We start from the raw sequence: 10,709 nt of genomic DNA, 5'->3' as shown, positions 1-10,709 counted from the left end.
GCAGCTTTAAAGTTGTATTAAAGAGGTTAACCATAGCAACAGGGATGATTTTTCATAACTTGGCACACCATGTTGTTGTTATTAATGACTTTAAACCATTACTGAACTCATTACTTACAACTTATTAACCCTTTATAAACCTCAACTACTATAGGCCTACATTATTAGGTAGTGGTAGCCTGGTGGTTGTTTTAGAACTTCCAAAGGTGAGTTCAATTTTAAAAGCCAAGCAAATGTACGCCTCTCTTTAGTCGCATGAATTTGACTGTTGGACTGTATTTGCAGCCTGTGTTTATTTGCCACAATGTAAGAACTATACAAATGTTAGCTGTAGCATGCTAGCTAGCAACAGACACAGAGCGTGTGTGTGTGGAGTGTGCCTGTGCTGTATTGGTTAGACAGATTTGCTTTTTACTGATTTCAACATGTCACAAATTCAAGTTCTTTCAGTTATTTTCTCTTCTTTTCTTCTTGTCTCCATTTGTACATGAACCGAGGTGATACCGGCTGATTGAGTGCAACGTTTTGGTAACAGTTGCGCAGATATGTCTTTGCCTCAATTCTCGTCTCCTACCTAGGGGAATTAGCATCCATTCACGTCACAACTTGATATTCTATGCGATCGCACTGCCTCTAAAATTCACTTCAAATTTAGTCTGACCTCAAGTCAACATTTTCAGTATAATATGCTTCGTTTAGCTGCATCGTGCCTCAGTGTATCCGATTTTGAATGATCCTTATTAACAACACAGATTTCTTACTGTGCTGTTTGACTATAGCCATGGTTGATACACTACTCAAACATATGTGAATAACATTCCACTGAATACTGAAATTGCTGCAGTAAAAAGATTACAGACAGTAGGCAGGAGCTGAATCAGTGTGTAGTGTGGAGAAGACATTATAAGATTAATCTCTTAGTTTAGTCATAATTGTAATTGTTAACCGAGAGACAAGAGACAGAGACAAGGGCACCAGAACTGAATTACACTTTCTGCCATATCAATATTTGGTCTTTTCAGATTCAAATACTTGTGAGGCATTGACAAATCGTTTTCATGCTCTTCACATCGTGACTCATGAGCAGCGGGCTCCATCGTCATCAGAGGGAAGTACTATAGCACATTCATTTCATAAGAGGATGCTTTCATTCCGTCTCTTCTTTCACACATGAATTGAGTGCTCCATATAAATTGGATTAAATGCACAATTTCGCTATGGCTTGCAAGGCACTCTCACCAAAGACCAGGTACTCTCTTTTGCCACATAATGATTTTCCCTTTTGGTAATGGTTGAGAAACTTTTGACAGCAATTTCACAAGGACACTGCAAGGCATGTAGGGTGTACATGCCTTGCAGTACATTAACGTGCATGCCTACACATAAACATCCCGCCATTTCCACAAACACAAATGTAGATGGGAAATTCTATCTTATTGGTGTGGCTGCTGGAAAGCCTGGGGCTCAGAAACCTCCTTGAGTCTCTGGAAGGTCTCCAGACCCTCCAGATTCACAGGAAAACCACGGTTATCAGTATTTCCCTCCCTCTCTCCTTCACTCTCTCTCTCTCTCACACACACACACACACACACCTGCATACTGTGACCCAACCCACTGGAGTTTAAAGGAGAGACATCAATTCAATAAGCCCGGCCTAACAGGGACAGCCCAATACACCACAACACAGCTGCTCTCTCTATCTCTTTGCTAACCCATTTCCCCTCCTGGCTTCCTCCCTTCCCTTTAAGCTCCAGCTCAGCAAAGCAGAGTGATGACAATTTTGTTTTAGCCGGATGAATCTGCTGTCTGTGATGACACAAATCTTTATTAGGTTTTTCACTGCTCTGCTATCAAAAATGGCATAGAAAGTGTCAAGAAATGGTGCCCGTGTCTGGAAATTGCTCACAATAATTTCCTTCTAGAATTGAATTATGTGTTAGTTTTTTTCTCTTCATGTATTCTTGAATAGGCAAAGTGGATTAATGGATTTTCTCTCATTGCTGTCCTTCCTAAGATACATAAAAAAAAAGGGAATCTCAAACTGATCAAATTGTACATTAGGCATGTAAGATGGATCTTGTTGATGGCTCTGTGGAGCTGTGCCCGGACCAGAAGGACCATGCACTGACCATCTCTATTTGGGTCATTTGGCTCAGTCCAGGCCAGAGCCGCCTGTCACCATCGATGTGTCAAATCAGCTAGGGCATGAAAAGATAGGCTGCGGGGCTGAAAGCAGGGATCTAGCCCAACTAGTGAAGCAGCAGAACGACATTATCAAGCTCGAAGCCCGCAGAACACTAAATGTGATCATCACCTGCATCATGGCGGACCTTATCTGGTGTATCATAATCCACTTTAAGGACTAGAGCAAAGACCTGTACGTGATTTTGTTCTCCAGGAACAAATTGGCCCCAGGCTTCCCTTCATTTCATCTATCGAAGGGAGGCACAGGTCTCTTTAGGGCTCAGATGGATGTGCTTGCTCTACCCGTATGACATCCAATGGGTCTGTCACGTGATAGTGCACATTAAGAACTGATCTGGAAGACAAATACCCTGCCCTTGATGGCTGTATGGATTGCTGAGTGAAACTGCACAACCCCCCACTGACCTCTACAAGTCCTCTATGTGTATTCGCGTGTCACAGTGTGTGTCAGTATGTGTTCCTAGTGGGAGTGATATAAGCACAGGACAATACATCGACAAGTGTATAATGCACATTATTTGCTTGATATATGACCTGATAGTCATGACCTGGACAAAACAGAAGCGTAATACAGAGCCCAATTTAAAGATAAATAAGAGCTGATTGAAATCAAACACACCTATGCTGGTTCAAATATTTGCCCTTCTTTTCCTGATAGGACTTTTTTTGACCTTAGCGTTAATTAATATTCCTGAGGCTGCACACATCAGAAATTTCAGCCAGTGACAATTCTGTGAGATTAGATTAATATATATTTTTTAATCTTAGCTGCAGGGAGGATATGAATGATATAAATCCCCAAAGCAAGAAAAAGGATTGGAGCTTTCGCCTGACTTAAAGGTGTCGAACAGTCCACAACGGCAGTAATCCTGTAATCTGGGCAGTCAGCAGCACAGCAAAGGTCCTTAGTATGTACAACACACAGAGACACACACCCAGACTGATACAGAAACACAGTGCTGCCATTAAGACTACAGCTGCCACCAGCAACACCACCACCCACATCTCGCCTGTCATCATATACAACCTCTCATTGCTCCACTTTATCCTTGCAACCCTTTGTCCTCATCTGAAATCATCAGGGCCACTGTGGGAGCTCAGTTTCCTTTTCACATTTCCGTGTGTTTTCTTACATTTGTTCATATGATGTGTTTAATTTTATCCATTTATACAAGTTAAAACTTTTCCCATTATACTTTGTAGCTGTCATTGTATCATCCTATAGGGTGGGTTTGAAACAGGACTAAGTGTCCGATATGATGGGAGGGCCCACACTAGTAGAACACTGAATACAGTACAATCAGTGGCATTCAAAGCTTTAGAAAGCCGATTCATCCAGGATAAATGTGCACTTGCAGGACAATTACATTATTATCATTATAATAACAACACATAAAATTACAAACAGTTACGCATGCTGTGTTTCCTGTGAATACCTAATGCGTAGTTAGGCAGTATAAATCTAGCATGAGAATGGTGAATTTATTGAAATGCTATTGCTGAAACAAAGCCGAACAGAAATTGTTTTAAAAAATAAACTAATAAAACAATATTTGTATTTTTGTTTAAACATTTTAAAATGGCAGTTAATATTGTTACAGTTGTATAGGCATGTACACAAACAGTATATAATTGTACACATGTGAATATAAAGAGATCAAAATAAACAAACAGTTGGTAGTTCAGATGCTAAACAAAGATACTAATATATCCTTAGAAATTCTTTTTGACTCAGGCCTGTTGAATGTCAGAGTAAGTACACACTGACATATTCTCTGGTCATGACCCATTAAAATGACTGAGTTTTCTAAATGTGCTAGTCCTTTGAACATCATCATCTTGTTTGCAGAGCCTGCTGGGCAGAAATGAACACACATTTCTCCCAGTAACCAGCCTGTCCCCTCCTACTCCCTTATGTGTAGGTTAGCAGAAAAGATTTCGAAGCTTGGGATAAGAGACACGGACATGTTGCCGGGATACCAGAGGGCTGAATACATTGTGATTGCATCTTATGCTTAAAGATGTACACTGAATCGGATTACGATGGTTGTTTGTACCTTATTAGTCTGACATTTCTACAAGAGGAGGACGGTGTCCCCAGATGACTCAGAGAATTGGCTGCATTTAAATGTCAAGCTACAAGGGCTAATGATTTTTGTGTCTTGACATGTTCTAATATGCTTATGACAGCGGAAAAAAAAAAAATGAGTCTAGAAAATTGGAGATTGTGGAGCAAGCAGAGAAACTGATAAAAGACCTTCTTTTTATCACTGTGGTTCCTTTCAAGAAGAGGAGACACAGCAAACTCTTCAAGTGAAGCCCCGACTGAGTGCATTTGATGATAGCAATTGAATAATGAGACTATCCGGAAGCTTGGCTGCGTTCTCGAGTTGAAAAATCACAGGTTTAGCGTGGGTGAGTCAGAACAATGCCCTGTTTGAAGTCTTTGTTGTGGTCCTTTTTTTTTCAAATATTAATAACTTTTTGCGATGGCCTAAATTTAATGAATGTCACATCTAGTTGAAGGCGGCTCCTCTGTTCCGAGCTGCGTTTGCTTCCTCAAAATATCAGCACTCACAACAGCAACACGATATTCTTGAAGAATGAAGAACAGCATTTCTTTCATATGAATGAGAGATAACTCAGACTTAAGCCTCCACGGCACTAATATGATGGCTATAATGTGGCCTATAATACGGCAACCTTATTTATTGACTCATGCTGCTGTAGGACTGGTCTTGGCTTGCTTTAACCACAGCAGAAGCTATAATCAGTCATCGATCCACAGACAGAGGAGTTCATGGTAGCTGTATACAGTCAGGCCTATTCGATTTTGATAAAACAATGATGTATAGTGGGTGAGCAGTAGGGGAAATGAGCTGATTCAATTGTTGTTGGTGTTCCCTCCCTGACCACACTGTGCCCTCGGTGAAGGTCATGCTTTATTGAGTGTTCGGCAGCACTTGTGAATATAACTATGCAGTTACGTGGAATAGTGTTATCAAACCTGTTTGTGGCATACTTTTTATAGTATACTTCACAACATTCAGAAATGGTTCATAATATACAGAGAGAAATAATCTTTTAAAAACTTGAGGTTGCAAAAGCTTATCCATAAGGAGGAATAAATTTGGTTGTTGACAGGTGCACATTCTGGGAGCCTGTTGTAAATGAAGCACGTAAAGTCCCATTATCATGAGGTTAGCAGACAGGTGGAGTTGTGATTCAATTTAAGGCTACAGGAGTATAAGTTGTGTGAGAGAGACACCGCAAGCTCTACTGTAGTGGAGGTAGTATTACATCAAAACGGAAATACAGATATTAATTTTGAAGCTAAAGATTACCTTAATGTGGGAATGTGTAACTTTTGAAAGAAGAAATAACCCACTACTCTTATTAATGAAAACATCATTAGTCAGTAACACACCCTTTCTCAGTTCAATACACTCAGGGGTTTTGCCGCTATAGCCTTACTTGGTCTCATATGACCAGTAGCTTAAGGTGGCTAATGTTAGCAAACTTTAGATATATATTGCTGCAAAGCTGACATCCTCCTGAGTAAAGTAGTGATCAGACTTTATCAACTTGTTCTCATCTCAGGGCGTCAAATACAGACGCTTTCAGAAAGCCTGACAAAGCATTTCTTTAAGTTTAGGCACACACCCCAGTGATGGTTAGGGTTAGGGACTGTACCTTTAAGATTAACATTGTTAGCTACTTACACTATGGTCCTAGAGATGCGGTTCTGGTCTACTCTGTGATAACCCACTGGGTCACATATGAAGGCTGAAGGGTACCTTTTGCGTCAAATACCGACGCTTTGTCCGGCTTTCTGAAAGCGTTGGTATTTGACTACTTACTGTTACTCTTTGTTATCGCATTTACCATTGTCCTGTAATTGCTTAGTGGCTGTTCAAAAGAAATCCAACAAACTTACACTTGTAAATGTAAATTTGGCAGTGTGAGAGAAATGTTTGCGTTTATTGGGTCACATAATTTAAATTTTACTGTGTTGGCACCATGTTTCTCACATGTCTTGGTGGCTTTCCAGTTTCATTTTTACATATTCAACACCATTCTGGTTTGTGCTGAACTCTAAGTAACAGAAGTCCCGTCATACCCCCCCCCCCCCACCACCACCAACAGTGCATCAAAGTTTCCCATTTCATCCATCCATCTTCATCCGCTTATCGGGTTGTGGGGTTTCCCATTTCAGTACATTTTAAAATGGATCTAAGTACATATCGTAAATAGCTGGATAGATAGAGATTAACTGCGAATTAACTTCACCCTGATGTCCCCTCTGCCATGTTGATAGATTCAAGCCTCTTCACAGTGAGTGATATGCGTGACATGCCAGTGCTTCGGTCAGTTGTTTCCAATCTGTCAGGCTCTTGTGACTCATGTTATGGGGTGTTAAAGGTCAACACACTCTGGCATAACCTGGTTGGACTAGGGCTATTCTCAACCTCATTAAGTGGTAATCACAGAGCTCCTCTCAGGCCAGACGCATTCTCATCTGTATGCCTGGAGGTGCTAATACAGACATCGATGTGGCGGGTGCTCTGCTCCGTCTGCTTGGTTAAAATTTACCTAAATAAAACACAAGTGAAACACACCACTGCAGCTGCTGTACTTAGGTGATTTTCCTCATGGTGCCAGTCATCAAGTGTAACTTGTGAATGCAAATAGCTTAAAATAGTTCATTTTTAATACTGATGCAATCCAGGATTATGTGAAAGGCCTATCTTGGAAAAAAAACAAAAACATTCAGATAAGTTTTAGTGGAAATAAAAAGTGTATGAAAGATGTTGCTTTTGTAGTTAAATTTACAAACTGTTACGTTCCTCCGGATGGTAAGTCCAGGGGGAGGAGGAGCAACAATATTTGAAATAAAAACCGGGGCAAAAGAGGAAGTCAGGGTTATGTGCAAACTAAAGTGTATTTATTCAATATTGACAAAGGAAAATCAACTCAAAACTACTATCTCAAAAGGAGACAGCGAGCCAACAAGGTAAAGCAACAATAAACACAGCGTAAGTAACTGAGGGAGCAAGGTTCAACACTAAATGAACAGACGAAAAGTCCTCTCTCCACTGAGGAGGTTAAAACCAGACACTGTTCTGGACTCACGGAAGATCTAAGCTGGTGTTCAACCCACTTTTTGAATGGACTGCCCCTGTCCGCTGGGCTGACAGGCTGGCAGTGGACTGCTCACAGGTGTTGATCTGCAGTGTGGCCACAACAGGTAGAAATGGAAACAGACCACACACTGTGGGGGGGAACCCAAGCCTTCTTATCCTCCAGGCACTGAGTGGTGATCAGGCACACCTGCTGCCACTCACTCATGCAGCTGAGGCACGGGGGGGGCACTACCTGAGAAGGAACACGCCCCAACCCAAACACATGACCCTTAGGGTCGGAACACAAACCCACTTAACCAATTACAATAATGGAGACCATTTGGGAGGCTGCCTTTTAATGCAGCACATTTAATGCTTGTAATAAGAATGCATCATTGGTATACCTCAGTGATAGATGAAAAGTCATCAGCAAGCATTTAAGCATGAGGCACTGCAATGCAAAGGCTAATCCTTACACTTTATCTCTGCAAGAATTTCCATTTCAATCCATGACAAATTGTTCACTGCCAAAGCACATTCCTATTGAGGCTGCTGCATGTGGCATCATTAAAAATGCATGTTAATCAAAATGAGCAGATAGTATTGTGATCAAAGTTAAATCCCTATTTAAACTAGAGTCTTGTCTGTAATATGAGCTGGACATTCATGTTTCTCTCTAGCTGCTGTAGCTTCCTCTCAGCATTAGAATCAAGTCTTATAAGTTGATTAATGTGCCTCTTATTTACAAACAAGTGAGTCACATTAATGTTGATTAGGGAATAAATTGACTTTTGCAAACTTCAATGAAATACTGCCTGAAGACTGGAGGAAATTCTCAAGTTTGATTAAAAGACAGATAGCTTGCTATAATTCCCTGCTGTTTTTACTGTCAATAATGTACTTCATGTGTTGAGTATGAGTGCTATAGTGTGAGTAACAGAGGAAGAACATAAAACCCTGCGGTCTACAGAGTTCTGATTGCAGATGGTCTGAGCAGTGTTGTCAGATGGGCTTTTATTTACTTTACCACCTCCTGGATTGACAGTGAGCACCTGCAAAGGGCAGGAGCAGCGCCCGCTAAGCTGATGTGTGTTTACATGCTTGGCTGACTCAGAGAGGAGCCCACAACTGGAGAAATGAGGCCAGGGGGCCCGTTGCCAATCACAAACACTTTAGCTGTCTCGCTAAATCCCCCCAAAGAAGAGAGTGTCAAAAATCTAGACAAGCCCATCACTTTTGCATATGGTCCCCATCACCCAGATACTGTCTCATTACTGAAAGTATTTCTCAATCTTTTTATAGAAAGGGAGAACAGGGCCAACTGTGGTTGAATTGCAGCTGTGGCTCAACCCTCTGGCGAGGTTGCTAGTGGTAATTTATTTTCTCATCGATTGGGACTGCAGGCCCTTCCCCTGAACACTGGCGATCAGCTGCAGTGAGACAGAGGTGTTTTATTATGAGGATATTGACTTCTATCTAAATTCACTTAAGTACCACAGATAGGTCATCTTTATAAAGCACGCTGAGGCAAGGCGACGGTCAGAGCGAGTTGCAACACAGATGCTTGTACCTGTGCATCATCACACAAGTATCAGGAACATCGGGTATGTGGCAATGGAACCTGATGTCCCCAGGTCAGTGCTAGTTTTCTTCAGTGTTGCCTCGGAGGAGGTGGAGAAGGAAGGTTCAGCGTTTGGTCACAGAGCTATTTCCTTTTCCTTCTTTCTCTCAATCGGCAGATAAAATTCCTGTGCAATGCCAAGCAAACAGCCCCCAGACCACTGGCTATAGACTAGATGACAGCGAACAAATCAAACAGAAAGACGAGTGCTCCCTTGGGGATTCAGTCTCCATCAGTGATAGCAGTGATCCCAGGCAGTTTTTATCCTCCCTTCCCTTGCCTTTTTTGCTGCTAAGCTTGGCACTAATCCTATTGTTAAAGGTGACTGCCGGGAACAGCGAGACGCTCCGAGCACAAGTACAGAGCTCTGTGTTTTTTGGATGATGACACAAAGTTACTTTTACAGAACTGGGCAGATTTTATGTCATTTAAGTTTTTCTCACCTCTCTTACTCCGGCCCTCATTCTGTCTTTTTTCACAGCAATTCCCTCACTAATTGGCCTCAAAGCTACGTACTGGGGGTGAGAGTTGCATTCAAGTGCAGGCTTTCTTTCTTTTTGAGAATTTGGTTTGTTTTGACAACTGAAAGTTTGAATTGTTAACATATCTTTGAGACCCTGGAAATCAGGAGGAATGTATTTAATGCCCAGTAAAGAAAAGGGTGAAATGAAATATGTAAGGCTGTGTTTATTTCACCACAGAGGATATACCCAAAGGGGAGAGTGAGAATCCATAATCTCAACAACAGTTTAGAACAAAATACCAGAGTGTCTTGTTTTTTAAGGCAGACCAACTTTAGAACCATCCTTTTTGGAATTTGATCACCTCATGTTGAGGTTTTGAATTTAGCAAATATGGAACCTTAGGAGATCCAACATCGCTCAGGTATAAACAAAAGTTTGTTTGTTGTTGAACTACTGTGCTCCAGCGAAGAATCCCTTGCCCTCTATAAACTTACTTGGCCCTGTGCCTTTCCATGTCTTTCACAAGTTCATCATTCTTGTTTGAACTATGACTTGCTTGAAGCTTTTTTCCATTTTCATTTTCTGTCATCATCCCTCCTACCAGATCTCATACTCGATTATCTGCAGCGCTCACCATCAAATAACTACAAGAAGGGTCACGTACATTTTCTATTTCCAATCTAATCCTTTTCTTTTCTTTTTTTTTAAGAAAAAGACATTTTATAACCTTGCTTCTGCTCTATAGCATAAGATTGAAAAGCTATTAATGAGAACATACGCAGGCCATACTGGGAATACAGAATTAAGCCATTAGAGATTAATGAGTTTTCGGGGGGAAGCGTATGGAGGCAGATAAACGCCGGGCGACGGGACCAGACTGTGTGCTGGGAGACGAATCGGGCGAAAGCTGTTTTCGCCCACGCTGTCACGCTCCACCGGCCAGAGTGCTGGAGTGTTTTGGCTCCTTCAGATTAATTGTCAGTCATAAATTAAGTTCTGCAGTGTTCAAACAGGACGGCCAGGACAGGGGCTTTCACTGACATGGTTATACATGAGTATAGGAGAGGACATGTTTGATTTGTCTTTGTTGCAGCCACATTAAAATTCTGCTGAAAAAGTTCTGAGGCATTGTACACAGCAAAATAAACCCTGTACTGCATCAAATTTCCATTTGTATGACTGGTAGAAATTCCCGTAGTCTGACACCCAAGGGTAACTGAAAACGTGAAACCCTGTAAGATCCCTGAGGATCACTGGTTTCCAATAAGGACAACCACATTATCATACAAAAGAATC

This window comes from Micropterus dolomieu, linkage group LG16 (assembly GCF_021292245.1).
Source record: "Micropterus dolomieu isolate WLL.071019.BEF.003 ecotype Adirondacks linkage group LG16, ASM2129224v1, whole genome shotgun sequence".
In the NCBI taxonomy this organism is placed as follows: domain Eukaryota; kingdom Metazoa; phylum Chordata; class Actinopteri; order Centrarchiformes; family Centrarchidae; genus Micropterus; species Micropterus dolomieu.
Note: the sequence above shows the minus strand (reverse complement) of the source record.